Source organism: Canis lupus, chromosome 31, assembly GCF_003254725.2.
Source record: "Canis lupus dingo isolate Sandy chromosome 31, ASM325472v2, whole genome shotgun sequence".
In the NCBI taxonomy this organism is placed as follows: domain Eukaryota; kingdom Metazoa; phylum Chordata; class Mammalia; order Carnivora; family Canidae; genus Canis; species Canis lupus.
The window spans coordinates 370,462-385,372 of NC_064273.1; positions in this window are offsets into that span (position 1 = coordinate 370,462).

Genomic DNA, 14,911 nt, shown 5'->3' on the forward strand with positions numbered 1-14,911 from the left:
GCATCCATGTTCATCAGGGATATTGGTCTGTAATTCTCCTTTTTGGTGGGGTCTTTGTCTGGTTTTGGAATTAAGGTGATGCTGGCCTCATAGAACGAATTTGGAAGTACTCCATCTCTTTCTATCTTTCCAAACAGCTTTAGGAGAATAGGTATGATTTCTTCTTTAAACGTTTGATAGAATTCCCCTGGGAAGCCATCTGGCCCTGGACTCTTGTGTCTTGGGAGGTTTTTGATGACTTCAATTTCCTCCCTGGTTATTGGCCTGTTCAGGTTTTCTATTTCTTCCTGTTCCAGTTTTGGTAGTTTGTGGCTTTCCAGGAATGCGTCCATTTCTTCTAGATTGCCTAATTTATTGGCGTATAGCTGTTCATAATATGTTTTTAAAATCGTTTGTATTTCCTTGGTGTTGGTAGTGATCTCTCCTTTCTCATTCATGATTTTATTAATTTGAGTCTTCTCTCTCTTCTTTTTAATAAGGCTGGCTAATGGTTTATCTATCTTATTAATTCTTTCAAAGAACCAACTCCTGGTTTTGTTGATCTGTTCCACAGTTCTTCTGGTCTCGATTTCGTTGAGTTCTGCTCGAATCTTTATTAACTCCCTTCTTCTCTTGGTTGTAGGATCTATTTGCTGTTTTTTCTCTAGCTCCTTTATGTGTAAGGTTAGCTTTTGTATTTGAGTTCTTTCCAGTTTTTGAATGGATGCTTGTATTGTGATGTATTTCCCCCTTAGGACTGCTTTTGCTGCATCCCAAAGATTTTGAACGGTTGTATCTTCATTCTCATTAGTTTCCATGAATCTTTTTAATTCTTCCTTAATTTCCTGGTTGACCCTTTTATCTTTTAGCAGGATGGTCCTTAACCTCCACGTTTTTGAGGTCCTTCCAAACTTCTTGTTGTGATTTAGTTCTAATTTCAAGGTATTATGGTCTGAGAATATGCAGGGGACAATCCCAATCTTTTGGTATCGGTTCAGAGCCGATTTGTGACCCAATATGTGGTCTATTCTGGAGAAAGTTCCATGTGCGCTTGAGAAGAATGTGTATTCAGTTGAGTTTGGATGTAAAGTTCTGTAGATATCTGTGAAATCCATCTGACCCAGTGTATCATTTAAAGCTCTCGTTTCTTTGGAGATGTTGTGCTTAGAAGACCTATCGAGTATAGAAAGAGCTAGATTGAAGTCACCAAGTATAAGTGTATTATTATCTAAGTATTTCTTCACTTTGGTTAATAATTGATTTATATATTTGGCAGCTCCCACATTCGAGGCATATATATTGAGGATTGTTAAGTCCTCTTGTTGAATAGATGCTTTAAGTATAATATAGTGTCCCTCTTCATCTCTCACTACAGTCCTTGGGGTAAATTTTAGTTTATCTGATATAAGGATGGCTACCCCTGCTTTCTTTTGAGGACCATTCGAATGGTAAATTGTTCTCCAACCTTTTATTTTCAGGCTGTAGGTGTCCTTCTGTCTAAAATGAGTCTCTTGTAGACAGCAAATAGATGGGTCCTGCTTTTTTATCCAGTCTGAAACCCTGCGCCTTTTGATGGGGTCATTAAGCCCGTTCACATTCAGAGTTACTATTGACAGATATGAGTTTAGTGTCATCATGTTATCTATTCAGTCCTTGTTTTTGTGGACTGTTCCACTGAACTTCTTCTTAAAGGGGAATTTTAAGAGTCCCCCTTAAAATTTCTTGCAGAGCTGGTTTGGAGGTCACATATTCTTTTAGTTGCTGCTTGTCTTGGAAGCTCTTTATCTCTCCTTCCATTTTGAATGAGAGCCTTGCTGGATAAAGTATTCTTGGTTGCATGTTCTTTTCATTTAGGACCCTGAATATATCCTGCCAGCCCTTTCTGGCCTGCCAGGTCTCCGTGGAGAGGTCTGCTGTTACCCTAATACTCCTCCCCATAAAAGTCAGGGATTTCTTGTCTCTTGCTGCTTTAAGGATCTTCTCTTTATCTTTGGAATTTGCAAGCTTCACTATTAAATGTCGAGGTGTTGAACGGTTTTTATTGATTTTAGGGGGGGATCTCTCTATTTCCTGGATCTGAATGCCTGTTTCCCTTCCCAGATTAGGAAAGTTTTCAGCTAGAATTTGTTCAAATACATATTCTGGCCCTCTGTCCCTTTCGGCGCCCTCGGGAACCCCAATTAAACATAGGTTTTTCTTTCTAAGGCTGTCTTTATTTCCCTTAACCTATCCTCATGGTCTTTTAATTGTTTGTCTCCTTTTTCCTCAGTTTCCCTCTTTGCTATTAACTTGTCTTCTATGTCACTCACTCGTTCTTCCACCTCGTTAACCCTCGTCGTTAGGACTTCTAGTTTGGATTGCATCTCATTCAATTGATTTTTAATTTCTGCCTGATTAGCTCTAAATTCTGCAGTCATGAAGTCTCTTGAGTCCTTTATACTTTTTTCTAGAGCCACCAGTAGCTGTATAATAGTGCTTCTGAATTGGCTTTCTGACATTGAATTGTAATCCAGATTTTGTAACTCTGTGGGAGAGAGGACTGTTTCTGATTCTTTCTTTTGAGGTGAGGTTTTCCTTCTAGTCATTTTGCTCAGTGCAGAGTGGCCAAAAGCAAGTTGTATTGGGAAAAAGAGAAAAAAAGAGGAGAGAAAGTAGGAAAGAAAAGAGAAAGAGGAAAAAAAAGGGAAGAAAGAAAAAAACGAAAAGAAAGAAAAAGAGAGAGAAGAAAAAGAGAAAGAAAAAGAAAGGAGAAAAAAAGGGGGTGGGGGAAGGAAACAAATCAAAAAGCAAAACAAAACAAAAAAAAAAAAAAAAAAAAAAGAAGAAGAAGAAGAACCACCGGGGAGTATCTTCTGATTCTGTGTACTTTAAGTCCCTTGGCTTCTCCTGGAAGTTGTCCGTCTAGCTGGTGTTCTGGGGGAGGGGCCTGCTGTGCTGATTTTCAGGTGTTAGCACTTGGGGGGAGCTGCTGTGCCCCTGCCTGCCTGGTGCAGGGCTCAGCGGGGGTTGTTTACCCCGTGAGGCCGCAGGAGGAACAGCCCCAGTGGCGGGGCCAGCTCTGGAAACCTGGATTCAGCTCCGGCAGGAACTCCGTCTGCAGAGCCTGGAGGCTCTGGGGCGGGGTCGCTGATCTGCTCAGCTGGGGCAGGAGCGTCCTTGCTGTCCTGGGCCCTCCTGGCCTCTGCCTGTCCCGGAGGAGGCGGGATCCTGGGCTGTGTCCCGGCGCCCTGTGCTCCGGAGCCTGCGCTGTTGGATTCGCGCTCCCGGGCCGCGCAACCCCCTCCGCGGAGCTGCCGCCCGAGCCCCCCGAGCTGCTCCTGGAACCGCGCAGCCCCCTCCGCACGGAGCCTCTTCCTCTGCCCGAGCCCCTCCGAGCTGCTCCCGGGGCCGAGCAGCCCCCTCCGCGGAGCCGCCGCCCGAGCCCCCCCCCCGAGCTGCTCCGGGTCCCGCTGTGCACACTGCAGCCCTTAGGGAGCTCGGCGCACTCTCCTGGGCGCGCAGTTGCTCTGTTACTGTCCCGGGGAACCCGAGGGCATCCTCGCCCTCCTGGGTCCTGCTCCACCTCCCCACGAGCCCCTTTCCGCCCGGGAAGGTCGGTGCAGCTCCTGCTCCTCCGGGACGGGGCTCTCCTGTCCTGGGGACACTCGCCCCGGCCTCAGCCCGGCTCCTCGTGGGGCCCCTCCCCCTTGGAGGCCTTTTGTGTCTTTACTTCTTTTTCCCCATCTTCCTACCTTGATAGAAGCGCGAACTCTTCTCACTGTTGCATTCCAGCTGGTCTCTCTTTAATTCTCAGGCCGAATTCATAGATTTTCAGGATGATTGGAAGGTTTTCTAGGTAATTTGGTGGAGACAGGTGATTTGGAGACCCTACTCTTCCGCCATCTTGCTCCTCCCCCCCTATTCTTTTCTATTCTATTCTATTCTTATTTTTCTATTTTTCTAGTTCTATTTTTTATGAGTATTCCCTTTTCAACACTTTTTTCTTGTCTTCTTTATTTTAGCCATTCTAAAAGGTGTGAGGTGATATCTCATAGTAGTCCAGATTTGCACTTCTTTGATCTTGAGTGATGTTATGTTGAGTATCTTCTCATGTGTCTGTTGGCCATCTATATGTCTTTGGAGAAATGTCTGTTCAGGTCCTCTGCCCATTTTTTATTTGATTATTTGTTTTGTTTTGTTTTGTTGTTGTATTAATCCCTTATCAGATATGTCATTTACCAATATCTTCTCCCAGTCATTGGATTGCCTTTTCATTTGTTGATTTCCTTTGCTGTGCAAAATCTTTTAATTATGCTGTAGTCCCAGGAGTTCATTTCTGCTTTTGTTTCCCCTGCCTGAGGAGACAGGTCCATAACTATGTTGCTGAGGTGAAGAATATATTATTATCCCCATTTTACAAATGAGGAAACCAAGGCTCAAAGAGACTTTTTTTTAACAAATACTATTTTATTACCTAAAAATACATAATGATCATAAGAGTACATGTCAAAAATTACAAAAGAAAAATGTACAGGAAAAAGTGGAGACAAATGTATTAAAAGACAACAATGTACCCATTCATATATAGTACTATATATAGTCCCATATATAGTCCTATTTCTCCTAGAATCTAAAGATTTGTGTAGAGCTGCTTATTTAAAACTGAGACTGCTTATCATAAAATCATGTCTCTCACCCTTGAGGCAGTGGTCAAACAGATAAAGACTGTTGTGTGTGTCATTTTAAAGTGTTGAAATTTACGCTGAATACCTTCTCCCTTGGGAGAAAAACCAGTCATTGAACCACTCATGACACATCTTAGAAGGTCATCAACAATCTATAAACTAATTGTTGGTTTGATATCTATGTAAATATCAGTTTATCATGCTTTAATTTTGCACATTCATATTAGGGGGGCCAGTTGGTTCTCTTATTAGCCTTTTGGGTTTTCTGTTTGGAGGGAGTCATGGCATCTGTTTACATTTACCTTATCAAATCTAGAATGTGTATTTTTTGTAAATGTATGTTTCCTAGGTACTAGTTTGCAAATGTCTTTACATATTTCAATACAGAAACTATAACATTCAATAGTGTACTGTCAAAGTGTGCTTTAGCTCATCTGGATATATCCACACTGTTAAATAGTGTCTAAACATTAATCATCAAAACGTTTTTGATTAAAAAAAATGACGTGAAATGAAATGTGAACCGGACTTTTACCACGTCCTGCAAAACTCACTCAACCCTCTTCCACTGTGGGCGGGACCGCGGGCTGGTGCAGCCACCCTGGAAACAGTGTGGAGGCTCCTCAGGAAGTTACAAATAGAGCCGCCCTGTGACCAGCAGGTGCACGGCCTGGAGCTCACTCCGAAGATACAGATGCAGTGAGACGTGGGACACCTGCACCCCAATGTCCACAGCAGCCGGGTCCACAGTAGCCACACTGTGGGAGGAGCCTCGGTGCCCTCGGGCAGATGATGGATAAAGAGGATGGGAGATAGATGATCGTCATAGAGAGAGGAATGTTACTCAGCTATCAAAGAGAAGGAAATCTTGCCATTTGCAATGACGTGTATAGAACTAGAGGGATCATGTTAAGTGAAATAAGTCAGTCAGGAAAGAGAATGACCATGTGGTGTCATTCATAGGTGGAATTAAAGAAGCAAAGCAGATGAACATCTGTGAAGGGAAGGAAAAACAAATAAGATGAAAACAAATGCAGGAAATACAGACTCTTAATCATAGGAAACAAACTGAGGGTCGCTGGAGGGGAGGGGAGGGGGGAAGAGATAACAGGAGACCGGCATGAAGGAGGGCACGTGATGTCACAAACACTGCTGTTATCTCCAACTGGTGAATCCCTGAATTCTTCCTCTGAAAGTATAATACACTATACGTTAATTAATAGGGTTTAAATTAAATTAAGTTAAAAAAATCAGTTGTATCAGAGCACATTTCCTTCTGGACTCTCTGTTCCGGCTCCTTCAGCTTATGCCAGGACCACCCCCCATGGGTCTGGTTTGTTTAAGTAGGTGCCACGCCTCGTCCATGGCCCAGCCCAGGGCTAGAACTCATGACACCGAGATCAGGATTAGAGGTGAGGTCAGGAATGGGATGCTTAACCGACGGAGCCAGCCGGGGGCCCAAGAACCACACTGTTCTATCCTGTGTCTCTGTGACATCGTTTGAAATAGGAAAGTGCTGCGTCCCGCTGTCTTGCTTCTCCAATACTGATTTGTTGTCCCGGGTCATTTGTGGGGGCGGATGGATGTTATGGTTTTTTTTTTCCTATTTCTAAGATCTGTCACCATGATTTTGATAGGAATGACATTGAAATTGAGGGTGGCTTCAAGAACTGCAGACATTTTCACAAGATGAGGCTCCCACCCCAGGAGCCCAGGATGTCATCCCAGAGCCTAGTGTGGCGCAGTGCACAAGTCTTGTGCTCCTTTGGGTCAGTCTCATTATTTATTCTCTGTGATGCTCCTGAGAAGGGAGTCACATCCTTCATTTCCTTCCTGAGTTCTCATTGTGGGGACACAGCAAGGCTACTGAGCTCTGTAGGGTCAGTTTGTGTCCCGTGACTTTACTGCACTCACTCCTTAGTTCTAACAGGTTTTGGTGGAGGCTCTCGGGTTTCCTGTTTCTAGTACCGGGTCTTCAGCAAATAGGGACAGTGTGACGTCCCCCTTCCAGGTGTGGAACCTTTGCTGTTTCCTGTCTGTTGACTACATTAGGACTTCCAACACTGAGAGGGGACCTCCTTCACTTGTTCCTGCTCAGGGGAGACGATTTCAGGTTTTCACCCTTGAGGATGACGTCAGCTGTGGGCCTTCCTAGCAGCCTTTATTCTGTTGATAGACATTTCCTCAAAACCCACTATGCTTTTGATGTTGTATTTTGTCAAATGCTTTCTCTGCAACTCTTGAGAGGATCATATGCTTTTTGTCCTTTCTCTTGTTTTTCTTTTTTAAAAAGATTTTATTTATATATCCTTGAGAGACAGAGAGAGAGAGGCAGAGAGAGAGAGAGGCAGAGACACAGGCAGAGGGAGAAGACGGCTCCATGTAGGGAACCTGATGTGGGACTCGATCCCAGGACTCCAGGATCATGCCCTGGGAAGAAGGCAGGCGCTATACTGCTGAACCACCTGGGATGCCCCATGTCCTTTCTCTGGTTAATGTGATGGATCCTGCTGACTGATGGACAGAAGGGCCGTGGGTAGGACATGGGCAACATAGATGAACAATAGTAACAGCTATAAGCGTCTGGTTCTCAAATAAATAAGTCACAGAAATGTAGAAAGTACAGCCTAGGGAATAGAGTCAGTACTGTTGTGACAACTTTGTACGGGGACAGACGGTGATGCCACTTCTCGTGGGGGGAGCTGAGTAAGGCACAGAATTGTCAAGTCACTAGTTGTAGCCCGACAACTACTGTCACATTGTGTGTCGACTGTACTTCAATAAATATCAAGGAAAAGGGGTTTCTGGTAGGACTCCCGGTGGGTCCACGAAAGGCATTTACACGGTCGTTACACACACGAAGGCACCTCTGCAGAGGGGATAAAGATGCTCACATGTCTTCATGTTAATTTTTAGAAGATTTACTTGAGAGAGGGTGCAGTGGGGAGGGGCAGAGGGAGAGGGGGAACTTGGAGCGGACTCCTCACCCACCGGAGCCCAAGCCCCACACGAGGTTCCACACCACAACCTCGAGATCCTGACCTGAACCAAACTAAAGAGTCGACGTGGAACCAACTGAACCACCCAGGAGCCCCTCAAATGTTCTTAAGTGCAACCCCATGCTGTGAACTCTGGGGTCGGGGGGACGTCTGTGACCCCCAGTATGCCTAGAAGGGTGGAAGGCCTGCAGGGCCCGAGGATGAGGACTGAGGATGTGGGAGGGTGCCTGCATCCCCTTCCCACCCGGCGTGGGGACAGGACCCTCCCCCGGGACCCTCAGCCTTCAGGGTGAAGGGCTAAGTGCTGATTGGACCCTGCCTGCCCGCAGTCATGATGCGGGACCCCACTGTGGGTGGAACTGTGCTGCCCCCGGGTTCCACTGCTGCCTGGCACTCACTGTGCATCTGCAGACCTTCGGAAGCACTCGTGCTCCGGATCTGGCTCACAGCGACCCAACTCTCCCGCTCTCCCCAGTAGCTCAGTACTCCCACTCTCCTCAGTACCCCAACTCTCACACTCTACCCAGTACCCCAGAACTCCCACCTTCCTAAGTTCCCCAACTCTCCCACTCTCCCCAATACCCCAGTACTCCCACTCTCCCCAGTTCCCCAACTCTTCCACTCTCCCCAGTACCCCGGTGCATAAAGAGGAGGCACTAACACAGCGACAGGTCACAGGTGAGTGGCCGCTGATGCCTGCTCCCCGCGGACCACTCTGGGGCCTGTGGGTCCGGGTGGGGGTGCTGGCCTCCCGGGCTCGGGTCCAAAACACCCCGACCCCAATGCGATGACCGTGAGCAGCTCCTGCAGCCCTTCCACAGCCCCACAGGGTGAGGGCAGCCCCCTAAGGCCCTGTCCAGGGAAGGAGGCTGCAGTTGGAGTTTGGCAGCTCCCCCAGGACCCTCACTCCCCTGTAAGCCCTGTGCTGTGCAGGGAGACCCAATACATGACCTTTCTAGCCCATCCTAGATGCATGGACCCCAACAGGGATGACACCCCCCCGCCCCACCCTATGGTCAGAGAAGGACGGTCAGGGCCTGCTGGGTCCCCCTGGCTGGTGAGCAGGCTTGCTCTTCACGCACTGGAACGTGGAGTCCCTCGTGCTCCCCCCAGACCCCCCTCAGGCTATTCACGCATCGTTGCCCTCAGGGTGGAGAGTTTGGTCACACTCTTGCTGGCATCAGGTTTTAATTTTGATGAAGTCCAGTCCGTTGCTTTCTCCCCTTGGTCGTTGTGCTTGTGGAATCTAAGAGAAACCTTCGATCTCCCCCGGGCTGGGAGACATCACCCCGAGCATCAGATCGACAGTTTCCCAGAGCCTCCTGGGTCCCCCGCCCGTGTGCTCCTGATACCAGGGTGGGAGCGCTCTGTGATCCCAGCATGATGGCGTGTCCTGGGACAGTGGCTGGGAAGGTGGACTGTAGGTGGGCAAGCGACAGACAGGCAGTGAGGGCCCGTGTGTGATGTTCCAACCCAGCCTGTGCCCCTCAGGGCTATGGGGTTGTCTCCAGCTCTGTTCAGACGGCGGGGGACTTGCCCTCGGGGAGCACCCTGACGCATGTGTCCTCGGAAGGTTCTCATGCGCCGTCATTCCTGGATGTGTTTGGATTCCAGCACCATACAGGAGGACTCGGAGACCCTGCTGGCCTTGCAAAGGGCCAATATCGTGGCCCAGTACCATCAGGTGAGGCCCAGAAGGGACCATAGACACTACACACCCATGAGAGGGGGGACCATACCTGCAAGAGCAGGGGAGACCCAGGAGAGGTTCAGAGCCAAGGATGAGCCAGGTCAGCCCAGATAAGGACCATAGTCACCAGGAACAAGTGAGACCCTGGGGATGGTCCCGGTATCAGTAGCAACTAAGGGTCCATCCTGGATCCTAGTCATTGGTAGCTGAGGAGCCCAGTCACCAGGTACGGTGAGGCCCAGGTGGGGACTACAGTCACCAGGTCCAGATGAAGTCCACAGCTACCATGTCCAGGTGAGGCCCAGGTGGGGACCAGAGTCACCAGCTCCAGGTGAGGTCAAGGTGGAGACCATAGTCACCAGGTCCAGGTGAAGCCAAGGTGGGGACTACAGTCGCCAGGTCCACATAAGACCCAGATGGGGACCAGAGTCATTAGGCCTAGGTGAGGCCCAGTTGGGGACTAGAGTCACCAGGTCTGGCTGAGGCCCAGGTGGGAACCACAGTCACCAGGTCCAAGTGAGGCCCAGGTGGGAACTGCCTTGATAGAAATGTGAACTCTAGCTGTTCTCTCTTTAAATCTCAGGCTGAGGGATCCCTGGGTGACGCAGCGGTTTGGTGCCTACCTTTGGCCCAGGGCACGATCCTGGAGACCCAGGACTAAGTCCCACATCGGGCTCTCGGTGCGTGGAGCCTGCTTCTCCCTCTGCCTGTGTCTCTGCCTCTCTCTCTCTGTCTCTGTGACTATCATAAATAAATAAAAATTAAAAAAATAAATCTCAGGCCGAATTCATAGGTTTTCAGGATGATTTGAAAGTTAGCTAGGTAATTTGGTGGGGACAGGTGACTTGGGGACCCTACACTTCGGCCATCTTGCCCCTTTGACAGGAATATTTTTATCAGTGAACAGTAAAGTCCGTTTATTAAAAGTTATTAATTTTTGCAAACAAACTTCTGTTGGCTTCAAGCAACTGTGAATCACACATATCCATACTGGCTAGAAAATTTTGTTAACCTGAGTTTCTAGATCATTTTCATTATGTGAGTGATTTCTTTCCAAAACTAATTCCCAAAGGAAGTAGGGCAATGTGACAAGAGAAACAGCCAAGCAACATGAGAAAAAAGAAACCAACAAAAAAATGCTAAGCATTTTTCTTGGGATCAGAGAAATCTTGATCATGTAAGGTTTTTTCACCCTGCCCTGAGAAAAACCAATTCCCTGACTCAGATGCTTCAGGAGAGAACTGGGTTTCTGATCCAGTAAATCGTGACTGCCTCTGGCACTTGGTTCCCACAGCTGTGGATGTGGCCTCAGACCGGCTCAGTGGTTTCCAGGCTGCTCTTGGAGGAGTTGGAAGGGCTCTGAACATGCACCTTCGGGGCAGCCTGGGATCCATACCCTACAGCTTTTAATTGATAGGTACACCAACTCACATAAAACTTTGCTAGAAAGAAGTCAGATTGTGTGTTTTAAGAAAACTTGAAAAGGGGCAGCCTGGGTGGCTCAGCCATTTAGCACTGCCTTTTGCCCAGGGCATGATCCAGGAGACCCAGGATGGAGTCCCACTTCGGGCTCCCTGCATGGAGCCTGTCTCTCCCTCTGCCTGTGTCTCTGCCTCTCTCTCTCTCGAATAAATAATAAAAATATATTTTTTTAAGTATATTGCAGGGCAGCCCCAGTGGCTCAGCGATTTAGCGCTGCCTTCGGCCCAGTGTGTGATGCTGGAGACACAGGATCGAGTCCCACGTCAGGCTCCCCGCATGGAGCCTGCTTCTCCCTCTGTCTGTGTCTCTGCCTCTCTCTCTCCCTCTCCCAAATAAATAAATAAATAAATAAATAAATAAAAATAAAAAGTATATTGCAGCTATATTGGTAGCTATATTAATAAAATGTGTTGTTTTTACATTTTATGGTGACTGGACCTAGCAACTCTTTACATCAACAGCCATCACTTCTAGTCCTCACAACAGTGTTGCGGGACAGGCGGTATTATTTCCTTTTTACAGATGAAATTGATGACCTCAAGCACATGTGGTTCCTTCCTTTTCTTTTTTTCTGTTCAGAATATACAAGCTATAAGTGAGTAAATTGCAAGAAACCCACTTCCATGATCAACACCTTTACTTTCCTCAAACGATTTTAATATTTTTCTCAATTCTGAACTCCTTATCTATCTTACTACTCCTTTTCAAATAACTTAGGATACTAAATAAATCTTTAAAAAAAGGGGGGGGGGTAGTAGCCCTGGTGGTGCAGCGGTTTAGCGCTGCCTGCAGCCCGGGGTGTGATCCTGGAGACAGGGATCAAGTCTTCCTGCATGGAGCTTCTCTCTCTGCCTGTGTCTCTGCCTCTCTTTCACTCTCTCTGAATGAATAAATAAATAAATCTTAAAAAAAAATAACTTAGGATACATTTTCCCAGGACTTGTTCAGAGAACCATTCCCTAGATTAATGTCTCTCCCTAAGTATGAATCAGTGACCTGAAACAGACCCAGCATACACAGATTCTCCTATTTATTCAACACCCATTCATTCCAAAAAGACATCTATTCGGCCTTCTATATGGCAGGCACAGAGACAGGCTCCGTCCCCACCGGGTTTCGATCTATGTCCCCAGAGTACTACCTGCAGTCTTTTGAACTTCCTATCAGGAGCCTTAATGCTGATTTCTGAAAGCAAAACAAGCAAGTCCACAGTTCTTCATACTTCCCCAGCAGACCCTTGGGTTCTCTCCATAGAGTGGAACTGTTGTGATACTTACTGAGTCATTGATTGTGTAGGTCAGTCACAGAGCAGCATTGCCATCCAAAACAAAAAGGAGGAAAAAGGAGTTTGGAAGTAATTGGGTGTCACAAATCATGGGGAGGGAATATTGAAACTGTGACAATGTTTCTTAGTGCACCTTTTCTCAGAGCCACGTCTCTCCAGATGTGGAGACAGATGCAGCCCCATATGTCCCAAAGCCAAAGTGCAGGTCCTGAGGAGGACGGGGGTCCTGCAGTGTTGACGTGGCCCAACATTTTCCTCAAACCTCACCATAAGACTTGAGGAGGCTGGGGGATCCTGTCAGCATGGACACGGCCCCAAATCTTCCCAAACCTTCACAGTGAGTCCTGAGGAGGCCAGAGACTCCTGTCAGTGTGGATGCGGTCCCCACATCCTTCTTAGGCCTCACCACAGGCCCAGAAAAGGCTGGGGTCTTCTGTCCACATGGACGAATCCCCATATTTCCTGACGTCTACACCGGGGGGCCTGAGGAGGTCAGCGTCCTGTTGTGTGGACATGGCCCCACATCCTCCCGAAGTGAAAGCGCGGGTTCTGAGGAGGCCCTGTCACCGTGGATGCAGCCCCCAGCTTCCAGAAGCTTCAGCTTGGGTCCTGAGGGGCCCCGGAGCTCCTGCCAGAGTGGACGCGGTGCCACATCTTCCTGAAGCCTCCCCATGGGTCGTGAGGAGAACGGGGCTCCTGTCAGCGTGAACGCAACCCAATGTCCCCCTGAAGCCTCACCGCGGGTCCTGAGGAGGCTGCGGCTCATCAGCGTGGACGCGTCCCCACGTCCGCCTCAGGCCTCCCCAGCACAGGTGGGCTCCTGTTAGTGCAGGCAGAGGAGGCCTACTGTGCATGCATGCCCCCTGGGTGGAGCCTGGGCTCAGGCGCCCCCTGCGGGACGCTCAGGCCCTACAGGAGGCTGTGCAGGAGGCGGCTTCCCTGCCCACTGGGCCCCACCTGCTTCCTTCCAGGCTCCAGCTGAGGCCTGTGAGATTCGGAAATGTGTCACTGAAACGGAGCCCAACACCTGGCTTCCCCAGAAATACTTAAGGACAATGAATGCACAGGATGCAAAATGAAATGTGGACCAGACTTTTACCACGTCCTGCAAAACTCACTCAACCTTCTTCCACTGTGGGTGGGACCGCGGGCTGCTGCAGCCACCCTGGAAACAGTGTGGAGGCTCCTCAGGAAGTTACAAATAGAGCCGCCCTGCGACCGGCAGGTGCACGACCAGGAGCACACTCCGAAGATACAGATGCAGTGAGACGTGGGACACCTGCACCCCAATGTCCACAGCAGCCGGGTCCACAGTAGCCACACTGTGGGAGGAGCCTCGGTGCCCTCGGGCAGATGATGGATAAAGAGGATGGGAGATAGATGATGGTCATAGATGATAGATAGATAGATGATAGGAATGGTACTCAGCTATCAAAGAGAAGGGAATCTTGCCATTTGCAATGACGTGGATAGAACTAGAGGGATCACGTTAAGTGAAATAAGTCAGTCAGGAAAGAAAATTACCATATGGTTGCATTCATAGGTGAAATTAAAGAAGCAAAGCAGATGGGCATCTGTGAAGGGAAGGAAAAACAAATAAGATGAAAACAGATGGAGGATAAAGAGACTCAATCACAGGAAACAAACTGAGGGTCGCTGGAGGGGAGGGGAGTGGAGGGACAGGGTAACTGGTAGACGGGCATGAAGGACGGCACGTGATGTCATGAGCCCTGGTGTTATCTCCAACTGGTGAATCCCTGAATTCTACCTCTGAAAGTATAATACACTGTACTGTTAATTAATTGGGTTTAAATTAAATTAAGTTTAAAAAATCAGTTGACGGTATCCGAGTGCATTTTCTTCCAGGCTCTCTATTCTGCTCCTTCAGTTTATGCCAGAACCACAGCCCTGTGGGTTTGGTTTGTTTAAGTAGGCTCCATGCCTCGTCCACAGTTCAGCACAGGGCTAGAATTCATGACCCCGAGATCAAGACCAGGGGTGAGGTCAGGAGTCAGATGCTTAACCAACGGAGCCAGCCGTGGGCCCGAGAACCACACTGCTTTATCCTGTGTCTCTGTGACATCGTTTGAAATAGGAGAGTGCTGCATCCTGCTCTGTCCTGCTTCTTCTATACTGATTTGCTGTCCAGGGTCATTTGTGGGGGCGGACGAATGTTAGGGGTGCTTTTTCTATTTCGAAAATCGGCCACCATGTTTTTGATAGGAGTGACATTGGAACTTCATTGACATTGGTGGCTTCTGGAACTGTGGACATTTTAACAAGATGAAGGCTCCGACCCCACGAGCCCAGGATGTCTTCCCAAAGTCTTGTAATTTTCAGTGTACAAGTCTTGCACTCCCTTGGTTCAGTATAGTTATTTTGTTCTTCTGGATGCTCCTGATAAGGGAGTCATGTCCTTAATTTCCTTTCTGAGTGCTCATTGTCCAGACGCAGCAAGGCTACTGATCTCTGTTCATTTTGTGTCCCACAACTTTACTGAATTCACTCATTAGTTCTAACAGTTTTTGGTGGAGTCTCTTGGGTTTCCTGTTTCTAATGCCACATCTTCAACAAACAGGGACAGTTTGACATCCCACTTACAGGTGTGGAACCTTTTCTGTTTCCTGTCTGTTGACTACGGTAGGACTTCCAGTGCCGAGAGGGGACTTCCTTGGCTTGTTCCTGCTCTTAGGGGGGATGATTTCAAGATTTCACCCTTGAGGATGATGTCAGCTGCAGGCCTTCTTACACGGCCCTTATTCTGTTGATATACATTTCCTCAAAACCCACTATGCCAAAAAAAATTTAAAAA